We start from the raw sequence: 24169 nt of genomic DNA, 5'->3' as shown, positions 1-24169 counted from the left end.
CCGCCAGTTCTTCCAGTGTCTCCCCTGCACCCGAAGGCACCACAGGCCCCAAGGAGGGGGGGGGTCAGAGGGATGGGTCGCAGCGCAACTGGGGGAGGGTGTGGACAGGGGGGGACTCAACTACCCTGCCAGAGCAATCCCTCAAACGCTTGCGGGGTGGGGTCACACTGGGGCTGAGAGATGGACTGGCCATGAAGGACACTCTGTCCGACTGTTGGGAAAGAGAGCCAAGGGGAGTGGTATTGGAGGTAGTAGGTCATGAGGAATGCGGACTCCTACTGTGACAGCATGGCTGCTGTTTGCCCCTCGACCCAGTGCCTGTGCCTTCTCCCCCCTGTGTGTGCGTGACAGGAGGTGTGCGCTTGGCCTTCCCTGGTTGTGTGCTGCCTGTGTCTGGTGGGGTGCGTGCATGGGGACATCTGGGTGTGCATGGGACAGGCATGGGAGTGGGAAGTGCGGATGGTGCCGGGGTGGGGGTGACAGAGCGCTGCCGGAGACCCACCGCTGCCGTCAGTGACGAGTCCATGGACCTCAGCAACATCCGGTGGTCAGACATAGCTGATTACATGCCCTCCATGTACAACACCATCCATGTCAGCAGTCTGTTGTGGCCATGGAGGACACGAAGCAGCGATGTCCGAGCACCCTGCAACTGGCGATGAATGTCCACAGACTCTGCATTGACGGCAGCAGGGGAGACAGGGGCAGGGGGTGCGGTGCCTGGCACGAAGGAGACATGTTTGGCGTACCACAAACTCCCCTCAGAACCCAGAACCCCACATCCGACTAGCTAAGTGTCCCATTCGATATCCGAGGTTGGGCCCGGCGGTCCCAATGTATAGACAAGCCAGAACAAGCGACTTACAACATCCTCAGGAATGGTGGGAATCAGACATACCTGTTCGTCATTATTCTCAGATCAGTCCACAACAGAATAGACACAGACAAGGTAAAGTTTAAAGAGTTCATTCAATGAACCTCGCGTCCTAAGATGCAGGACTGTGGCCAACATAAGCAGACAAATGGTTAAGGCCAGAAGCATCAGCATTGTTGCAATATCATAGACATTGAAAGGAGCAATCATAAGAAACTGACAGTGGAAACAGCAACCTTCCTGTCGCCAGTAAATTAATAGTAGTATCATTCGACTAATAGAAGGTCCATAAGCTAGAACGGGGGACCCCCCACCGTACAGATCAGCTCAGTGGAATTACATCACAGGATCATCGAGTCCCATCTCCTGCAAAAGTCCTCCATCACAATGAAACTAAAACGTGTTGCACTGCAATATGGCAAGCACTCGTCTATCAGGTATCTGCAGCTGCGTGCATGTTATGGCTAACTTGTGGGACGATCAACCTGCACACAACAACATGCACTGTCTAGTCACCCAGACTGTGTGTGTACACAATGTACAGTACAAGCTCGCTGCTCACTGTGAAGGATGTCAATCAACAGACAGTCCTCATGTGAAGTAAACTCGAGTAGGCATTTCAAAAGTAATAACGCACAACTACAGTGTCGCGTGCAAAAGCAGAAAAAGTGGCAAGATGGCTTACTAACAACTAACGCGGTGGTGCCAACTTAGCATTGTACATAGGGAGATAGGAATCGTCACTACACCCCCCTTGTTCGTACCACTAACCACTAGGGGCGCAAATTCAAGAACGCAGAGTTCAAGTTTGATAGAACGGAACCAAGGGCATGAACTGGAAGTCCATAGAAGGGAAGCAAAAAAGTCAGAAAAGAAATGTCAATTATGAACGATGCTGAAGGGCAATTAACCATGTAAAAGGGGAGAAAAATATCACATCGACGGATGCACCATGAAATGAGCAGGGCTAAAGTCAATCCATCAAGGTATAAGCACTATAAGTTGCAACAGCTTCCAAGGGGAAATCATCTGCACGTTCTGAAAAAGTGTCTGCCATCCAGTTCAGCAGGGGGAAAGAACACACGTGTTCCTCAACAATCGAGGCATCCAGCACAATTTGTGGACAACAGGTGGGGACATCAAGATAACTTCTGGATAAGAATTCATTTGCTGCCGTTCCGATGTCCCAATTCCCTAGGACTCCATGTGCAGCAGCACAGGCCATGATACTGACGCCAGAACAGTCCAACTCATGAGCCACTAAGGGGCTCATCAGTCGATCAAAATCCGGGTCAGGAGACACCGAGTTACACAGGCACAAATCCAGAGCCCATTCGAATGGACAATCTAGGCAATGAAAGACAGGTTGCACGCAGGTAAAGCAGGGAAACAGGAAGGACAATCCATAGGCACTGCTTAAGGTCGCCAGCGGCAGAGTGCCGTAGAATTCAAGCATCTTGTTCCGAAGATGGAGCAGCCCGTGCATGCTGTCTTGTAACGCAAGTTGTGCAGCCACAGCGTAGTACGCAGATCAATTATGGCACCCTAGCTACGAGGGCGAGAAGCAAAGGGACACCTCCGAAGATGCTAGACAAAATCGAATGATGAAATGCGGGGATCACACCAAACAGAGTTTGGAAGGAGGTCACGAGACCGGAGCACACAATGTAGAAAAAAACAGCCAGGCCACCTGTTGACGAGGCATGAAAGATAGTCTGAATCCGAGTCCAAAATATGTAGTGGGAGATCAGTGTTAAAAAGCGCTTGCACCTCTGTGCGCGTGTGATCTACGTGAAGGACAAATGTTTCTCGGGATGAAGTCAACACGACTTGTTTTTGAGACAATGGAGCCCTTATACTGCTCATCTTGTTGAACTCCGCTTTCAAGGTTGGAATGGAAGGCCAGATGGATACATCCAGCCGGCCATGCGGGGGAGGGAAAAGGTCGTAATGACAGAAAACCACTCGTAGTGATACAGTCACGATGTCAGGAATTGCCGGAAGCATCCCACAGCAAGCTTCATCATTGAATAGCACATAATTACCGTTAGCAAGCAGCCTACAAGACGGGGTCATGACTGGCACACGAATCCCTATCAGAAAACAAGCTACATCATGAGCGTGCATGTGACAAGCACCATGCTATTGAATGTGCCTACACACCACAGAATGATCCGGAGTGGAAGTGCACCCTTCACCTCTTAAATACACCTCCTTGCCGTCTCTCACGCACCTGTTGTCGCCTAGCATGGACACAAGGGACCCGAGCTACTGGGAGGGCGGTGATGAGAATGGAGGGTGCGGCGAGAGATGGAGTGCTGCTTGCAGCTCTGGGAGCAGCCGCCGCTCCCTCTGGGGGCTCAGCCTCGGACCCGTCAGCGTCATAGTCGGTGTTGGGACTGGACAGGTCCTCTGCCTGACTCCCCTCAGCCTCCGTGCCACTTGCTGTGCCAGAATCCCCAGCACTGGTGGCCCCGGTGCTGGATCCCTCCCCCATGTCCGTGCCAGTGTCTACCTCGGTTTCCCCCGACGATGCTGTGGCCAAGGTGAAGAGACAGGAAATGATCAGACACCTGAATACATATGACACATGAGTCCAAACTACATAGGACACAGCTCATAGCATGAACAGCAACATGAGTGACATCTACAATACTACAAACATATGTAGGCCCTGCACCACACAGTTGGTTTACCCACCATGCCACTGGGAAACAATGGGGAGCATGACACAACAGCAAATCACTTGATCTGAATCGATACAGAGGAGCTACTCTCTGGGGACAGTCGAGCACTGCATCACTGGCATGGCACACTCACCTACACCCGCAACTGTCCCCCGATGCCAGGGACACAGATAATGACACCTGACATGTAACTACCGGCGTTGCACGATTTGACTATGTCATGTGTGTATCATGTGTTCCCATGAGCTTGCTGTAGTTGTTCCGTGACATGCATCTGCAGTTGCTGCATCCAACATGTGTGTGCGTGTCGATGAGCATGGCACACTATTACGCACACCAGTCCACATGTGGAATCAGACGTGACGGGTGTATGTATGCCTCGCACATGGACTTGCGAGACAAGGACATATCTGCGTAGTCTCAATGTATGTGTGATCATTCCTGACATGTACCCCTTCATGGCAAGGTGTGTGGACTGTCCTATTTCAAGGACATGTGACCTGTGCCTCTAGTGTCCCGCAACCGGTCTGTGTGATAATACATCCTTCTTATGCACATATGTGGATGTCTGTCACTCCTGTAATGCGTCAGCCTCTTCACTAACACTGGCCCACACCTAGTTCCATGGCATGTCATGTTGACCTTGCGCACCCACGTGTGTAGCTGACTGTTGCTAGGGGTGTTACCTGGCTGGCATACGTGTCCTGGATGCATTGCACAGTACAGACTCTGTATGTAACAGATGTGTAGTAGCTGTTGAACATGTGCTCAGTCCATTGACAGTGGTGTAGTGCTGTACTCAATCTTCGTTAATCCTTCCAAATTTCTGCAGGACACCGCCTCTCCCCCGACCAATGCCAGACTTGGCTGCCATGAGGGAATGTGACTGCATACGCTGCTACCGCTTCTCCCAACCGTTGATTGACAACTTGACCACAATGCTCGAGCCACACCTCCCACCGCTACACAGGTATCCTACTGCACTGACAGCCAAGATGAAGGTGATGGCAGCCCTACATTTCTTTGCCACGGATACGTTTCAATAGACCATAGCTGATGTAGGTGGCATGTCCCAGACCATGTTCAGCCGTGTCCTGCATGATGTGTTAGAGGCCATGTTGTTACACCTGGATGAATTCATAACTTTTCCAACTCGTGAGCAGTTGACAGGTGTCAAGGGTGAGTTCTATGCCCTGGGAGGGATGCCCCATGTCATTGGGGCCATTGATGGGACGCATGTGGCTTTGGTGCCACCACACGCACAGGAGGTAGCCTTCCGTAACCGCAAGCATTACCACTCCATCAATGCCCTTGTGGTATGTCTTGCTAACATGATGATATCCCATGTCTGTGCCCGATTTCCAGGATCAGCACATGATGCCTACATCATGAGGCGTAGCAGGGTGCCGGAAATGATGCTGCAGCTGCGCAACGAACGTGCATGTCTTGTTGGTGGGTATACTCTGTCAGTCCTGTATTTAGCGGTTTCTTCATATCTTACTGCTTCTCCTGACCCACTTCTGTCCATGATGTTTCCATGCAGGGGACGCTGGCTATCCCAACATGCCATGGCTGATGACGCCTCTCCGCAACCCCAGAACAGCCGCAGAACACCGGTACAACGACACCCATGGGCAGACGAAGCGCGTGATTGAGAGGACGTTTGGACTCCTGAAGAGCAGATTCCGGTGCCTCCACAAGACCGGCGGCGCACTCCCATATGCCCCGGTGAAGGTCTGCAAAATCTTCCTTGTGTGCTGCATGCTGCACAACATGGCAGTGGAGAAGGCCGTGCCACTCATCCTGGATCCTGATGAGCAAGATCATCCACCCGTGGAGGATGAAGGGCTTGGGCACGGGGCAAGTGATGATGAGGATGAGGATGAGGTCATCCGGAGTCAGCTTATCCGCAACTTCTTCTCATGATGGTGAGTCCCTGTGTCTGAGTGTGCACGCTTAGAGCCTTGTGTGGCATGTGTTGCAATGTGTGTGTCGAGCTGAGTGTGTGCAAAGTGACTTGGAGGTCTGTTCTGATGTGTCATACATGTGATAATGTCATTCCCCATATTTGTGCCGGAACACAAAAATCATTATTACCATGGTGACAAAATCAATCCTGTAGAGTGCATGTACATGTCTGCGGACTACTAGCTCCTCGCAGACTTGTTGTGTGTCTGTCCTCTCCAGGTTCCTGCGGCTGTCGTCTGCTCATGTCATCATTGCACTCCTGCTATTCCTCATGAGTATTGCAACGTGTGCTGGATCAGAGTTACATGCACAGAGATGGTGAAAAGTCATCTGGGGTAAGGAGTGCAGCAAGACGTTTTGTGGGTGGTACGTTTGTGAGATGTGGGGACTGCTCCTGTGCATGTTGTGTTACCATGCATACATGTCGACTCACCATGGGCCACGTGACGTCTTGCATGGCTCCCATGAATTGATAGTCACCCTTCCTGACAGTCATCTGTCATGGATTGTGGATTCTGATGAAGGCATCAATGTGTGTATAACGTCCCTCAGGAACATACGGGATGGCCATGGTGGACATGGTGTGGGACATCCCCATATGAGGCTCAATGTGGAATTGTAGACTCTCCGTGTGCAGCGAGGGGTGTGAGGCTCAACCCCTTCACATGTGTGCCAGCTCAGTAGGATTTACCACATCTGTGTGTTGCAGGGGGTGTCCAGTGTAGGTCACACATGTTCAGCCGAATGACCTGTGCTTCTGTTCCAATGGATGCCATTCCATTAGTGTGAGGATGAGTAATAAAGGTGTTCGTCACACTCCAAGGTGCCTCGTCTCTGTCAATGCAGGTCTCTTGCCACTTGGCATGCAGCATCTCTGGCATACTTGCTGTAGATAATGCATAGGAGTCCAAGTGTAGTTTAGCGACATGCATGCAGTTGATCATCGATTAGGCTCCCTATTGGGCATGTAGTACATGGTCGTGTATGTTTTTTGGCGAGGTCAACCACACAATGGGCCATCACCAGTTGTGAGGCTGTGTCTCCAGTCCGCAGGTCGACCTTCAGTTTCCTGATCCGGTGTAATGGTTCTTTGGTGATTGTGCATGCATTGTCTCTGTGTGTGCCATGTGACACTCGACACTCCTCACTTTACACACGCGCCTGTTGCAGTTGTCCTTCTGACATCCTAGTCTTTGCGTGCAAAATGGGCCTTTTGGCAGGGAGATGGCGCCTGCTGCTGCAGGCCCTGCACAAGCACCCAGTGGCCACACACACAAGGTGGTGTGCATCATGTTTGGCTCGCTCACATATGCCATGATAGTCCACTGCATCTGTACCTCATGCTGCAACGCCCTCTGCATCATGCACATGATCCACAGATATATCCACTCCACGTTACGACAGACCATCCCACAGGTCCATGACAACATCCATCTCATATACTGCCCTGCCCTCTACGGAGCAACTACATCCAAACTCCAAGGACACTGGTCCACTTCCAGGGGGCATCTGCACACCTCAGCTTCTACACCCTGCGCCCCAGCCACCTCACCGTTCACCATAGATAGCTGCAATGGATCACTGTCTGCTGCAGGGTGTCCTCCACACACCCCACCCACACTCAGGAGGCAGTCCACAGACCCGACCCCACACCAACCTTGTACGTCTGTCATCCTAGATCCCGTTGGTCCATCTCCGTGCATCCAACCTTGCCCTGGCCACCGTTATTCACATCCACCGTACTCCAGCATACAGGACATTGTACTCCCACCTGGCCACACATACCTGGGACTCCCTCCCCGGGTACCTCCACATGGGCCATGACCTCTACGCCTTGATGATGATCTCCCAAATAGGTCTCTCCGCACAGTTTTGCAAGCACCCCCTCAGCAGCCAGCGCCCATCACAGGTGAGTACGTTGCTCCATGCCTACATTGAATGATACCTTGTGACCCATGTGTGTCCTGTACCAGACTCTGTTCCCAGGGTATGGATGGCTGGAGTTGGTTCAACACTCAGGCATGGTTAGACATTTCCACACACATTTGTCGTAGAATAATGCAAAATGACAGCAACATCTCATGTGCAGAACAATGTGAATTTATTTTGGGTGGGGTGAGTCTTTTGGTAGATGTGCGAAGGTGCTCTACCGGGGAAATAGAATCCAAAGTTCACTGGGGGTGATGGCATCCTTGGCATTGGAAGTCATCAGAGTCCAGACCACAGTGTTGGTCATCATTGGTCAGATTGTGACCAGCAAGTCCATGTGGCAGAGAATGTCATTGGGTGAGGTGCTGCTGTTGTGCCAGAGGGCCAGGTGCCAGGCCAGGTGACCTGGGAGATGGCGATGGTCCGCTGACTCTCACGGTCTTTTACGTGGACGACCCACCTTCCTCCGGGGACCCTCAGATGCAGGCCTTGACGATGTTAGGGACGCTCCGTCAGATGAATCCTCCTCCTCCTCGTCCCTCCCTGTGTCTGGTGCTGGTCTACGCCTGGTGGCACAGGGAGGGTTTGCCAGACTTTGGGCGATCTGACGGAGTGATTGGCTCACGTCCCTCTGCACCGCCAGGAGCTCAGCCAGTCTTGCCTCCATCCGTCCTTGGTGTTGTTGATGACTGGCATGATGCTCGACCTGCAGGTTCTTTATCTCATCGGGGATCCCCTGCATCCCGGAAAGTCTGGGCACGACCTGGTCCATGCCTCTGATGTCACGCCGGTATGAGTCCAGGATGTTGCGTATGTGTGACATACCGGGGTCCTGAGCTGGCTGGTCAGGTTCGCGCCTCTGCCTGCCTCCACTCCCACCACCCCTGCCCACTTGAGCCTGGCCTGCCCTTGTGGGCACATCGGGTCTACGGGACCCCTGAGGGGTGGCATTTACAGGGTTGCCTGCCTCCTCCTGGGTGCCCGCAGAACCTTGTTCCTCCTGGTCAGACTGGATGTGTTGTTCAGTGCGAGCAGGGATCCTGGGTGTGTCCTGGGATGTGGCGGGAATGGGGGTGGTGGTTGGCACAGATGTACCTGACGCAGGTGCTGCAGGTGCTTGTACACCAGTGGGGCCAGGTTGGTCGGGGTCATCCACGGAGTGGTGAGAGTCGTCGCTGCCGGTGGGATCATCTTCACGCTGTGCCTGGGACTGTGATTCTTCCCCCCTAGTGTTGGGGGGAGATCATCGACGTTGCCCTGTGTGTGAGAGAGAGACAATGTTAATGCTGTTTCATGCCACATCCATGTTTCATACATATTCAAGTTGACACAGTTCCCCCAGGTAGTTGGATGTCCCTAGCATTCCTCTCAGTGTCCACTTGGGGATGGGAATGTTGCGGGGGACAGATTGAGATGTTCGCCTGAGTGTGTGACCTGTAGATAGTTGGCTCTGATCAGGCGCGCAACACCCATTGGGCTCACCGGGCTTCAGCCCCCCCCTCATGTGTGTCAGCCCGGCTGAGACAGCCTCGCGGGCTGGCGTCCGTCTAATTGCAGCCAGACCCGAGTACTTCAAAGGTCTTTGGAAGAACATTTACTCGTTAATGAGGCTTTTGTTGTGTTTTCACCCCTTCTTACAGCCACTCTGCCTATGGCTGGAGGATTTAGCCCCCCCCCCGAAATCTTTTCATGCCCCCCCCGGAAATTGGCTCTAGTTGCCCGCCTGGCTCTGATGCTCACTTGGCTCTGGATTGGTCTTGTTGGGTCACATGTCCATTGTGGGAATGTGTGAATCCGTTGCCTGCCCCGGGGGTGTGTGCTTGTGTTAGGGGGGGGGTGTGACCAGGGCGTGCTGTTGTGTGTAGTGTGAGTTGTCATTGGGTCTCCCAGGTGATGTGTGTGTCCCCTCATGGTGTATGCTGGCATGGCAGTCTGTGTGAGTTCCTGTGCTAGATACCTGTGCTTGTGGAGTTGGTGTTTGAGTGTACAGTGGTCCCAGGAGGGCCTTGTGCTGCATACAGCAGGGCCCAGTGTCAGTGACCTTGTTAGTAGTTTGCCAGTCCCTGTGCATTGTGCATGGGTATGTCCCTATGCCATATGGGCTGAGGACATTGTTGTCCGCGTCTCATTTTGACGATGTGTTGTGTGGGGCACACCCTCCCAGCCTCCTGGACATCCAGTCTTGTGTTTGTGGTTGTTGTGGCCTTGGACATGGCCTTGCCTTGATTTGTGAAGGGTGGATGGTGACGTTTGTGGCATGGGCGTGGTTATTGAGTGTGGTTGTGTGCGGTGAGTGCTTGGGGGTAGGTGCATGCATTTGTTGTGGTTGGGGTGTGGATGCCATTCCCCCATGTTACGTGAGTTGTTTGTGTACTCACCAGGCTCTGCGACTCCTTCCACTCCGTGTAGTCCCACCGGCGGTAGCATGGTCATCACCTTTTCCTCCCAGGGATGGTATTGTACGGGTCTGCGGGGCAGCCCACCTCCAGTGATGTTGGTCTGGGCATGTTCTTCATTCATCTTCCTCTTGACCGCCCTGCGCAGATCGTACCACCTGGCTTGGCATTCATGCCTGGTCCTTCGAACGGGCGCAACAGCATTCACCTTGTCGACGATCCTCTGCCACATGGCAGATTTTTCAGATATGCTGGTCTGTCTGACCATTGTTCCAAACAGCTGTGGCTCGACTCTGATGACTTCGTTGACAAGGAGCTCCAGCTCCGCCGTAGTGAACTTTGGATTCTTGTCTGTGGGCATGGTGTGGGGTGTGGGTGGTTGTGGGTGTGTGGGTGTGAATGTGTGTGTGTGTGAATGTGAAGAGGGGGATGTTTGTGGGGGAGGTTGTGTGGAGGTGTGTGAGTGGCGGTGTTGCGGTGTAGCGAAGGTATGATTTCTGTGGGGTGGTTTGTGTGTGGGCTCTGTCCGCAGTAGGTCTGTTGCAAAGGCTCATGGTTTGTGTGTGTGGGCCCTTTTTATTGGTCAATTTTTGGGTGTGGCTGTGTTTGAATTTTGGTGGGTGTGTTATAAGAGGTGGTTGTGTTTGGGGCCTCTGTTGGCCAGTTTGGATGTGGCAGGTAAGTCATTGAGTTGTATTTTGTCGTGTGGACGTGTTTTGTGTTGTTGTGCGAGTCGCTTTGACCCTCCTTGTGCTGTTTTACACTGTCCTGGTTCTGTATGTGTCTTTTTGGTGTAGGTACGACCCGTACATATGCGATGCTGGGTGAGGGTGCTGGGGTACGGTGTATGTGTTTGGCGCGTACATGCGGGGGGGCTGGGGGCACAGTGCGTACATGCGGTGTTGGTGTGCGGTGCGTAAATTCGGTGGGGGGGCTGGGGGTACAGGGCGTACATGCGGGGCTGGGGTACAGTGCGGACAGGGTGGTGTACGGTGCTGGCATATTTGGGGGTGGGGGGGCTGTACGGCTCATACACGGGCATGGGTTTACCTGTGTACATGTGTGCTACTACGTTGGCTCTGCCCGGGCCTTTTTACGTGCAATTGTGTATTCGGACGGACGGTCGGGATCGTACTTGCGCGCTCGGACTTGTGTTTTACGATTTGTACGTGAGACTGTCCGGCTCACTTTCGTACACTTTTCCCGACGATATTCGGACGTGAAATCTTTCCGACGCACTCTCATAGACTTTTCCCGACGCTATTCGTAGATATTTTTCACGAACGAATCGTACTTGCCCGTTTGTACGGTACTTGTACGACTCGTACGTAAAAAGATACGGATACGGGTCGTACGCAAATTATTTTTAACTTATCGGAATCGGCACCAGAATGTTGGAACCAACCAACAGCATGAATATACATTACAAGATATGTTTCATATGTATTGTTTGTCAAGATTTTGCTGTATAATTTCTGTTTAAAGCAGTTAAATCATGTGTCATGTCATCTTTTTGCTTATCTTATTTTTGTTTAGTTTTTATGTTTTATGTTTTAAAACGGCCCTGAGAACGAGGTCTGTCATATTGTGATACAGCGAAACACATGCTGGCATTTGTCTTTTGTCTATGGTCTGTTATCTAGAATACTAAGAATATTGCATTATTCTATGGATGAAGCCATTGATTTTAACAGAGTTGTATCAGTAGAGTTTTTGTTGTGATGTGCTTTATATGTTTATTGTGCCATTCATTTGTAGAAAAAAAAAAACTGGGTTTGTAGTCTTTATGATTGATTATTGTGTTGATTTCTAGATATATTATATACATTTACAAAAAATATGCAAACAAGTTCATTCAGTTTAAATAATTCTTTGAGTAATTTACTACCCCCATAAATTGCAGAACTCATTTTGGGGTTCTACAACAGGTTTTAATTTGCATCAGAACTATTCATGTCGGGAGGAGTGTAGGAGGCTGGCTTAGACTATGGTGTTTACTTGTGTAAGTGTAGCACCCTGCACTTATCCGGACAATCCTTATGGTGATTTTAGTGGTCTGAGACAACCTTAGAAAGCTCTCTCAGTGGAAGCTGTGGAGAGCAGCCTTCAGGCTTCGTCCAGAAGCAGTGTAAAGCAGCTTGTGTTACCAGTACTTAATCTTATGGTATAGGTTAGGTGTAAAAGAACCACACAGTGTAGTTATAAAAAATATATTTGTTCTTAACACTCACTAACACAATGCAATATCTCCTACCCAGAGATAGAAACACAATACACACAATACTTTGTCAATAGCATATGTAATTAGCACAAATATGCAGTGGTCTCCAGGGGAAGACCAAACCATATACTAAAATAGTGGAAAGCAAACCTTGACTTAAGTCAGGAATGGCCCCAGAAGATGAAGAAAAGTCAGGAACCCAAGGAACCACCCAAGGTGAGTATCAAGGAACCCCATGGAGGCCGTGTGTAGAGTGGGAACACGACCGCTTACTCTATTGAAGTCAATAATAGAGCGTCTTGTAGCACCAAGATCTCTGGAGGAGAGAGTCAACAAGCCTTGGCAATGGCAAGTCGATGCGGTGCACAGGGATACTACTCCAGAGATTCTGACGAGGGATACTGGCTTCCAACTTGCTAAGAAGACAGGGCAGGCCTCAAGGGAGTTGCAGAACCACCACCTGTCTTGCTGAACCTTTTGGAGTCTGTAGGAGCTCAAGAATAGCAGATAGGTCAGCCTCGTAGCGGTGCCTGCAGATGCAGGCGAGTGACTCCTTCACTCTAAGGTAGATTCCTTCAGGTGTCCTGGAAGTCCATAGGCCTTGTGAAGAACCTGTATGGAGCACATACATTGCAGCAGACTTGCAGGATGACTAATCTAGGGACCCACCCACAGGTAAGCCCTTAAGAAAGCTAAGGAAAGGGTTGGGACGATTCAGGGGTCACTCCCACTTGAGGGGCTGGACAGTGAGGAGAATACTCTCATGTCCATTGTCCAGTTTCACGCCAGTGCGGGAGCTAGGGTCTCCCTTAACTGGTTTCAACTGGAGTATGCAAGGAAGGCACCAAATGTGCACTTCAGAGCAGTCCTAGTGGCACTGGCAAGCGCCCCCACCCTGTCCCAATACACTAAATCCTGTCTGGGAGGGGTTTCCTGTGACAAGAAACCTATTGTCCTGCCTTCCCCTGCTCGAGCTTGGCTCAGCAGCAGGAGGGCAGAATCATGTCTCCGGTTGGCAGCAACCATAGTTTGCTGTCCGGGTTTAGAAGATTGTTACCGGGAGCAATTAGAACCTCCCAGAAGAGCTTTATAGTGCATGGAATCATACCTCCCATACCTTTTATGGTGTGAGGGTATGATGCCAACTTGTTTAATACCAAACATGACAGTGTTCGTTGCAGCCAGTTTAGGGATAGCCATCGCATAATGACTCATGGCCACTGTATGTATCATAATGGCTGATGCACTATCAACTTGGGAGAATGGACTTTGAGGGTCCTAGAGGTGTCCTGCTCATGCAGGGGCACCCTCATACATAGAGCAGAGCACCCTGGATTGAAAGGCCTGCCTTAGGGGTGACTTATAGGTTGCAAGGTTATAAGTGCAGTGACCTCAGATAGAAGGAATATTATATCTGTCATAAGTGGTGCCAGCACCAGTTTACACAGGCTGCAATGGCAGGCCAGTAGTCACAATATGAGTGATCTCTCATAGGTGGCATAACCCCTGGTATATCTATGCCCTGATCACCTTAGTACCATATATTAGGGACTTACAAGTGCACACCAGTAGCCAATCTGGAGTGTACCTAAGAATCATCATGCCCAATTTAGGGAAAAAGCACAGAGACCTAATTAGCAGGATCCCAGTCAGACTAGTCAGTAAAACATAATAACACCAGCAAAAAGTGGGGGTGACCATGAAAGTAGATCCTACTTTCCTACAAGTAGTTTAAAGGTGAATGTGCCCCTCCCCCTTTCTCTAAGATATGTCCCTCCCCCAAATGTAAAAAGTGGAAATTTCCTTTCAAAAGGTATGTGACCGTAAAAGGTTGCACCGACGCAGGCTGAACATATACTTTTTAGGTCGAGGGACCGTCCGGTCTGCCGAAGGCAGAACCGGAAGTCCGGAGATCTTATGATGCTTAGAGTGGCAATTTAGCCCGCCTCTCTTTTTGGCTCTCCTCCATGGGCTGGCTTCCTAAACGGAGGCCAGCCATTGGAGGAGAGAGCCGTCCCTCCAAATAGGCTCCGTCTTTTTCAGATTCGGGGGCGTGTTCCGTGCTCTTCCTTCCCCTTTTTAGCCACTCCCTTTTTAGGTCTCGGCTCGAAGGCTGCGCTTGCGCAGTCTCGCTCCGAGATTTAATGTTTTGGAGAAGAGGGGCTTGAACCCGCCCCTCTTCTCTCCTCTTCTCCATTGGCTGGCCTCTTAAATGCTGGCCAGCCATTGGAGAAGAGTCTTTGTCTCGCAAAACAAGCCCCGTCCTTTTTAGATTCGGGGGCATGTTTGTTCGCTACTTTTCGCTGGGCGTGTTTTTCTCTCCTCCAGCCAATGGCAAGAGGAGAGAAAAGAAAAACACGCCCCCGAATCCGAAACTGCCGCTGCGTTTCTCCGAGGCATTTCTGCTTTGCCTCGGAGAAAGGCGGCGGTGTTCATGGCTCTAGCTGCCCTATCCTCGCAACCTGGAGCTTGTGGTGAGGTGTGCTCTGATGTTTACGTTTCCAACTCAGGTCACAAACCATAACACGTTTAAATCCTGGTTTCTCCACTTGACACCAACCGTGTGATCTTGCGCAAACCACTTTAACTCCCGGTGAAAAGTTCCGGATTCCCCGGGAACGGTCTAAGCTCCAATATTAAGCCTTATCTTGGAAGACTGCATCCTCCTGCACTGGAGCCGCACTGTTGGGGTCCCCCGTACCCCAGGATGTCCTCGGTGCTGGCAGAGCTGCGGAAAGGAGGTCCAAGGGTCCGTCCCTGCCGTGCCGCTCCTTATGCGCCCTTGGCTCCTCTGTGCACTGCACCCTCAGCTGCAGCGGGTGGAGAATGAAGGATCCGCTGAAGAGTGGGCGCGGTGCCCTGGCACCCCCGGGTCCGCACGGGTCCAGCTGGGAGTGCGAGGTGAGTGTGTGGGGTGCCACAGGTGCACTCTTCTTCCCCTGCAGTTAGCCTTGCGGAGCTCTCAGCTATGGCACAGTACCGGTGCTTGACACGGATCCTCCCCCCACCTTTAAGTACAGTGCATCCGCCCCATCCAATTACAGCGCCATTTCCACCCCTGCGGCCCCTCCCGGCCCCTTGTGCGCTCTATTGTTTGCTAACAAGCTTCTGATGCAATTTAAGAGCCGCCAGACTCTGCCAGGCCTGGAGGATGTGCCTTATTCATGAGGCGCTGCGGTGGCGAACCTTCAAGTCTTGGCACCTCCCGCAGTACCCTCGTGTGATGGGCAAGGCGCTATAGGTCATCCCTCTAAAGGCAGCTCAGTGTGTTGGGACCCTACTGCAAAGAGTACCATTAAACCCAGGCTGTCATGATTGGGCAGATATAGGCCGCAATCCTTACGAGGTCGATATATTTACAGCCATATGTGAAACTCAACCTGTTATCCTTCGGAGATCTATATAATCAGGGCCACTTGAATTATGCGATTCTGCAGCCGCAGCGTTTTCCACATAATTATAGATTTGCCCCATTTGCCACTTGATCCATCCACTGCTGTATCTGCAGATTTTAACCAAACAATGCATCTAGCTGAATCGCATCAAACGTTACTAAATATGTGGCGACCCCTGTTTCCGCACAATAGAATGCCACCCGCAAAGGTTGACTGGTTATCCAGCCTTCAGTTGTTTATGACCGTATTTGGTTGTTAAACTGGTACCAATGAGGTCAAATCTTTGGCCAGAAAGTGTTAGCAAGTATAAAAAACCACAAAATAATGAAGCAATACTATAAAAAAAAGTGCCTCATTATACTGCATAGTTGCCTTTTTTGCCTCCTAGTTTGGTCCTCCCTTTCTGCGTCATTCGAGTGGCCTAGGAGATAATAAACATCATAATTCAAATTAGGCATGTCATCGTTCCGAGGTCGATAAAAATAGTCCTGCAGTTGACACAGCCTTTAATCCTTCTGAGGCTGCTAATGTGAAGGACATTCTACTCACTCCCTCCACTGTTCAACAGCAATCTAGATGATACCATGAAAGGGGCGGGGGAGGGGGGAAATAAATGCTCTATAATTGTATTATCTTAGCTTTTATTTGTCTCGAGGATTGTATTCACAATGTTAGCATACACTATACATTGGTTCTTTTCTCTCCGGCAGATCCAGCATCTTTGAGCTTACCCCTTTACTGCACCTCCTTTCAGCACTGAAGTTGGCAGACATAGTGATTGTGGTGCGGCTGTGGTGGGAAGGGAACGTTTGGGAGTACTTGTGAGGGGGGAGATTAAAGTTAACAACCTCTCACTGTTCGGGGCAACGCGTTCTGCTTACATGATGAGTGGGAGCTCAGATGCATGATGGGTCGTGTAGTTTCCTTGGTCCTTGCGAGGGTAGTTAATCCTACCCAGATTGTATTTTTGTTACAGGTTCGGATTTATAATTCTCCTGTAAGAATGAGTTAAAAGTAGGGCTACAAGTCTTAGAAGGCACAGCGAAAAACATGAACTCGGCGAGCTGCTCACGCATGGATCAGGGCACACGAGAACTTAAACAAATTCGCCTTCAAAGTCTCCTAAGTGGTCGAGGTCAAGAGGCAGGTCAGTGGGTCCTATAATTCAAACAGAGGACGTAGACTTAGGGCTACAGCAGCCGACTTTGGAGCTGACGCACAGGGTTCGAGTGTCGGCCTTGGTTCAGCATCCTGTGATATCTTCATCTTCCCGTGTTTATAAAAAATGAATGTGTCTTGTGTAAGGTAACTGGTGGTCATTTAAAGCGCTCCAATACCTTCGGGTAGAGGTTGCGCTATATCAACCTGCAAAAAAATAAACAATGGATTTAGGAAGAGAAGGGGGCCGCAGAGGTGGGTGTTCATAGCTCTTTGACTTCACAGCCTGTAAGCGCTTTGTGAATATACACATCGTTAGTTTAAACAAGCGCGCGCCTTGCGCTACAAGTGGGAGGGGTGGGGGGAGTGCAAGAGCACACAAAGCGTTTCCCTTGCAGGAGCATTTGAGAGTGATTAAGCTATTGACATTGTAAATAACAATGCCGTTTCTTTAAATCTTTTAAAAACAACAACATAAACAAAAATAATGTCATGAGCAATGCCAATAGCTCTAACTTTAACAATGCCGAGACCATTGCATTGTAAATGCTTGTTCTTGAATGTTGTGGTGGTGGTCATTGTGTAAATAGGGATTGTTTCAGTAAACAGGGTTTGATAACCTCCCGAACTGGGAGGGGTTTTCTCTCCACTGCATCACAGTGAGGAAATGAAGGAGTTTAATGGTAAAGAGACTGATATATAGCATGTTCAACCACCCAATTGGTTTGTAGAAATAAAAGAAACACATCATCAAGACCATAGAAACTAGTTTGTGGCCTAAAAGATGATTTGAACCAGTTACAAACTACAAGGTTGATGAAGCTTTAATGGGCCCTTGCTCCAACCATGAACTTGGAAAGTACACCAAGGATCAGTACGGTAGAAAATTGTTCTAACACCAGGATGCACAGACAGAAAAATATAGATAGATGGGTAGAGGGGCCTCATTTACAATGAATTGACATAGGGCAGCACCACAAGTCTTTAGCTGTGCTGCCCATGCCAATTTGAAAGGACAGGAATGCACTGTATTTACAAGATAAGATGCATTCCTGTCCTCTTTTCCTGTACATCGCACAATTTGGTGCCTAGCGCCAATACAGGCATGCTTGCACCATGGTGTAAGGGTGTCTGCATTGTTGGCAGGATTGATTTTGTGCAGGAAAGGACACCTTCCTGCACAAAAGCAATCATAGAAAGAGGAAACAACGTGGAGAAATAAAGATATTTCTCCTCATTACTCCTCCCCTGGTGAGGCGTACAGTTTTGACATATTACTGATCTTTGTACATTCGGGAATTAGTAAAAACCCATGGTGTTGCATGGGAAACCCCACTGTGAACACCCATGGAATGCCCCCTGACGCAGTGTAAGGCAATGCAGCGACTTGTGTTGCGTTGCCTTCCTCCATATCTACGGGGCCTTGAAAAGCCATGCAAAGTGGCTTTGCGTGGCCTTCTAGATATGGGTCTGCACTCTACACTTCTAGAGCATCATAAAAATTGATGCACCAGCGGTGCAAAGGGCTTGTAAACATTCATGTTTATAGGCACAGGAGATTTGGTCATTTGCCCAAAATCACAGGATGCTAAACCGACGCCGAGACTCAAACCTGATTCCCCAGTTCCAAAGTAAGTAATTCCACATCCTTACCACCGTATGGCTCTGCACTCAGCAGATTAGAAGGTGCCAGGGAGGTGTAGCACACCCAACTGGCTGATTAAGACTCTTCCCTAAATTCCTCTAGTAGGGTCAGGGCCCGCTCTAGGACAGTGCGGCAGGTGCCTCCGCACCGGGTACTGACTCTTCCAGGGGGCGCCTGTTTGGAAGTATTTTATGGTTTTAAAAGCACCTGGAACTCCATTGTCGGCCATTTTCATACAACAATAATAATGTCAAGATAACTCCGGTGATTAATGTTCTTCCTGGAGAGAAAAGGAGTTTTGTCTAGTGCAAATTTTAACTCATTTTATGGTAGCACAGAGGGTTAAGGTGCCTGCTGCAAAGAATGTGTACCATGCAGATCACAAAGTGCAAATAGTTTAAATAGGTCAGAGCATTTGTCTGAGAGATCCTTTTGTTACTGGCAATGTAGATGTTAAAATACTATCATGGAACAGTGAGCTATTGACTGTCATCAAATAGCTGCAATCAAACTGCAAGGTATGGATTAGAGCATTATGATGTTTTCGTCCATCTTTCTTTATTGTAATGTTTCAAAAAGGGTTCATTTCGGTAAAAAAAAATCCTTATTATTAAATGTAACCCCCAACCATTGAGTTATGTTTTAAATTTTGAGTATTTGCTTCTCCAAACCAAGCACTCTTAACCCCTTGAATGCCCATGACGAGCTGGACTCGTCATGGCACACAGGGGCATATGCATCAAGCTAACCAAAAGCGATTCCTTAATAGCGAGAAATAAGGAATCGTTATTAAGGAATCGCTTTTGGGTATGCATCAACAGATTCGGTAATTATTAGCGATTCCTTAAAAATCGCTATTTTTACCGATTATACAATAGCGGGACATGCAAACTCCGATTAGCTATTAGCGAGTTCGGTAATTCCGAATTAGCAAATAGCGAATTTGGTAACGTGCAGATGACATCACCAACCAGGAAATACAGCAGCCCCACCCTCATTGCATCGACAGAGGAGCAAACAGGAGCACTGACTGCAGACTGCCTGTGCAGACTGAAGCCACACAGACTGTTCCATCTGCAAACAAACACCATCCATGGAGAAGGAAGCCCCATCCAGCGCTGAGGCAGCGCGCAAGCGCAAGTTCTCCGACAGGGAGCTGGAGCACCTAATCGAGGGAGTGTCGAGCAAGCACGATCGCCTCTTCGGCAAGCTGTCCCTCAAGGTGCCTGAGGCGGAGAAGCGCCGCATATGGCTGCGCATCCGCGAGAGGGTGAATGCAGTTGGTGTGACGCCCCGCAGCATCGACAAGCTAAAAAAAAGGTGGTACGACCTGCGGAAGCGCGCGAAGGAGAGGATAGCAGAGAGGCTCCGGGACGCTAGCAGAACGGGAGGCGGCCCTTCCACGGTCCAGGCTAACACTGCCCTGGAGGAGCTGGTGGAAGGTACAATTGAGCGGGAAGCCGTCGTGGGAGTGACCCAGATGGACACGTCCGGCGCAGCCACAAGTGCCCAAGGTAAGTTGCATGCCTGTTGCCATACCCAGCATAGCGTAAATCCCATTCCAGGCCCCCAGCAGGATCTGAGTGTGCATGCAGCTTTGCAACACACAGCTTTACTCCTAACACTAGTGCATCATGGGAGTTGTAGTCTACTCAGGCACGTGTGCATGTACAGGGGTAAATGCAATAACCATTCACCAGATCAGTAGAAGCTGGGTATAGACAGTGGGGCAGATTTATGTTGCACTTGCGCCACTTTTGCGCCGCCGTTGCGTCACTTTTGTGACGCAGCAGCGGCGCAAATCCTGCGCCATGGTGCGGGGTATTTACAACGTGACGCATCTGGGTGATGCGTCACGTTGTAAAGCCCTGCGCCACATGTAGGCGTTCCAGGGCAGGTGGGGGCGTTCCGGCGCAGGTACGCCTCCTAAAAGTGGCTGAGTGAAATCTACTCAGTCACTTTTAGGCCCATGCTGCGTCAAAAGCCTGCGCCTGCTTGAAGCAGGCGTAAGGATTGACGCAGCATTGTACAGATAGGGCCCCCCAGAACATTGCTGGAGCTGCGTCGCGCTTGCGACGCAACTCCAGCAATGCGCCACTTTTACGGCACTGATGCGTCACGCATCTGTGCCGTTTTGCCCCATGGGGCGCCGCATTATAAATGCGGTGCATCCATGGTGGCGCAGCTGTGGCGCATAATAATTGGCGCATCCCTGCTGATATGCAGGGATGCGCCAGTTAACATAAATCTGCCCCAGTATTTTTAGTGGATCACAGAGGGAGATGTTTGTGTGCAACACTACGTAGGTCTAACTATCCCACTAACCATGCACTGTTTCACACACAGATGCATCACCTGGGGATTCAGATGACAGCGGCCAGCTGGTAATCTCCGAAACACCGGTTGATTCAGACCTTGAGACAGCGCAGGATGCCCTCACATCACCTACACCTGCCACCCCACCAGCACCAGCAACAACAGCACCAGCAACAACAGCACCAGCAACAACAGCCCCAGCAACACCAGCACCACCAGCACCAGCCACACAAGCTGCTGCCACTACAGCCACCAAAGCGTCGCGGCGCAGGTCCCAGGTTGCGCCCTTGGCGGTGATGGAAACACCCACCACACAAACGGGACACGGTCAGCGCGCCATCACACCACCTGATGCACCACCTGTCCGCGCCAGGCTAACACAGCGGCGCAGGTCTCGCCAACGTTCGGTCTCCTCAGGCAACCTTGATCTCCAACACACTCCTGGCATTGAGGAGAGGATGCTGTCTGTCCAGCGCGTGCAGGGCCGCCACATGGCAACCATCAGCACCAACATCGTGCACCTTGTGCGTGAAATGCGAGCCATGACTGCCGCAGTAACGGTCATGGGCACGGCGGTCAGGGACATGAGCACTGTGGTGGCAGAGGGCAATGCTCACCTCAGGGAAGATGTACAGGAGCTCACCAGTGCCATGAGGGAGGGCCATGAGTGCCAGAAGAGGAGGCACCGACAGCAATTGTTGCGTTCCGCTGCCGCTACTAAGGCTATCACGCGCCACAGCAACAGTACCGCAGTGTTGGCACGCCACACTGTGTCCTTGCAGGTCGACCTTGGGCACTTCTGCGGGGATGTGGCAAAGGTACTGGGGCAGTTGACCACTGCTGTGGAACACATCCAGAGCAGCACATGCAGTGCAGCAGCTTTGGGGGGGGATGACGCTAGTGAGGCTGCCTCGAGTGTGAGCAGTGTGTCTGTGGCAGAGGGCAGCACCAGGCGCCGCAGTTCGCGGGCATCCACGGGGACAGGCCGTGGTGAGGCTTTGGAGACACCTGAGCGGAGGCTTGGGGTACGTGGGAAGCGCCACTAGACAGTTGGACATGCATACAGGACCATGGTGGGGCAACCATGGACATCCACTTACTGAGTGTGCACAGGCGTGACTTTAAGGCACCTTTTATTTTATTTCATGCAATTGGAGCATGATTTACATAGCTAGTTTTGTTGCACAAACATCAGTGCTACTGTGCATTAAACAGTTGCACCCCAAACTAACTTGTAATGTCTCATTCTCACACGTTTTAAAAATGATTTTGCATGATGTATGTCCGCCTCCTATGGCCCTCTGCTGTGTTGAGGACGTGTGCCTGTCGTTGTTGGGCGGGTGGTTGGTCATCCCGGTGGTCGTCATCCCTGTCCACCTCTATGGGTATCCCCCTTCTGGTGGCAATGTTGTGCAGCATTGCACATACAGCAATTATCCGGCAGCATGTTTCAGGTTTGTATAGCAATGCGCCGCCAGTCTTGTGTAGGATTCTGAAGCGACTCTTCAGAATCCCAAATGTCCTCTCTATGACATTCCTAGTGCTGATGTGTGCAGCGTTGTAGCGATGTTCCTGTGGGGTTGCTGGATTGATGTATGGTGTGAGTATGTATTCACGCAGGGCGTAAGCACTGTCACCTAGAAGATAGAAGCATAGACTTAGCATTGGTGATGTACATACATGTGTGGTGTTGGTGTGGGGAAGCGTATATTTACGTACCTAGCAGGTGTCCCTCTCCAAATTCTCAGTTGATTAGTCGCCTGTGCATTCCACTGTGGCGGAAGATGTAGGAGTCGTGTGTGCTCCCTGGGAATTGTGCCACTAGGTCCGTTATGATGTTATTGGCATCGCACACAACCTGCACGTTGATTGAGTGGTATGACTTGCGGTTCCGGAAAATGTACTCATTTGCTGCGGGTGGACATATGGGGATATGCGTGCAGTCGATGCATCCAATAACATGTGTGAATTGTGCCACTTGGTAGAATGCCTGCTTGGTGCGGTCCAACTGCTGTGGGGTTGTGGGGAAGCTGATGTGGGTGTGTAGCATTGTCAGCATGGCATCGAGGAATTTCTTGAAGAAGCGTGACAGTGCGCTTTGCGATACGCCTCCGGCCACCGCAATTACCCCCTGGAAACTCCCTGAGGCCAGTAGGTGCAGGCTGCATAGGACCTGAACGTGCGCAGGGATTGCATTGGTCCGGTGTGTCTGGTGCTGCAGTAATGGTTCCAGGTCTGCAATCAGGCGCATGATCATTGCACGATTGAGGCGATACTTCTCGTACACCTCGTCCTCATTCTGCCCGAGCAAGGTTATGCGCAGTCTGAAAACTCGCTCCTGGACCCTTCTCCTGCGCTGTCCTTCATCATTGATACGCATCCTCCTTGCAAGCACGTAGAGGGCAGCCATTTTGTGGAAGCCAACAGGGTCTCCTGGGCCACATTTAAGGGTTTTGTGATTGCCTCAATCATTTGCACATGGTGAAAATGTTTTTTTTTTTTTTTTTAACTTTACCTCCAGGTTTTGATTCCCCTTATTTAGCTCTTGCAAAATAGCGATTTTTGGGATTTTCGTTATTAGCGACTGTTGTTGCATTGGGGTGCGATTCGTTATTTGCTATTGGCACTTTCCGGGAGCTAATAGTGATTTCGGTAACTGCTAATGCGGTATTTAGCGATTCGGTAATTTTGCATTTTGGTTATTAGCGATTCGGTACTTTGGCCGATTTATTTTAGCGATTCGTTATTTGCTCACGTTTTGGGTTCATGCATTGGGATTGGGTATTTTTGACTCAATACCGGGAGCTATTAGCGAATCGGTATTTTACCGACTGGATTTTGGCTTGATGCATGAGGCTGACAGTTCTCATGTGCCCATGACGAGTCCAGCTCGCCATGAGGCATTCCCTGGGGAATCCCTCTGGTGCGGGCACCAGAGGGATTCTCTTTAATTAAAAATAGCCTCGGGAGCTGGGGAAGAGGTTCCCCAGCTCCCAAGGCCCCCCCCCGCTTTCCATGTAATGACAATCGACGCGCACGTCGCGCCGACGTCATTACACTGAAACTAAAACTGAAATGAGCCAAGAGGCTCATTTCAGTTTCACTTTCTACCTGTTCAGGGGGAGAATCTCCCCTTTCCAATGGTACCCCTCCCCAGTGGATCCCTGCTTGGGAATCGCCACAGGAGGGCGACCCCCAAGCAGGGATCCACCCACTAGACACCAGGGAGGGGGGAGTGGCCCCTTGGGCAAGGGCCTTTGCTCCCCCCATATGAAATTTGCACCATTAAGTCTTTGTGCCCCCTCCGTGGGGCAGTAGCCCCCAATCTGCCCCCCCCGGGGGGCAAAAAGCCCACTAGACACCAGGGAATTTAAAAAAAAAATAAAATAGGGGTGGGGTCTGCCCAAAACGGGCAGGCCCATGCCCCCGCCCCATCCCCCAATTACTACAGTCTTTCTGCCTCCCCGGGGGGCAGATGGGGCATTGGCCCCTAATCTGCCCCTTCGGGGGAGCAGAAAGCCCACTAAATACCAGGGATTCGTTTTTAGTTATTTTTTAGGGTGGGGGCTGCCCGAAACGG

This window comes from Triturus cristatus, chromosome 3_1 (assembly GCF_964204655.1).
Source record: "Triturus cristatus chromosome 3_1, aTriCri1.1, whole genome shotgun sequence".
NCBI lineage: Eukaryota > Metazoa > Chordata > Amphibia > Caudata > Salamandridae > Triturus > Triturus cristatus.
This window is presented reverse-complemented; position numbering follows the sequence as displayed.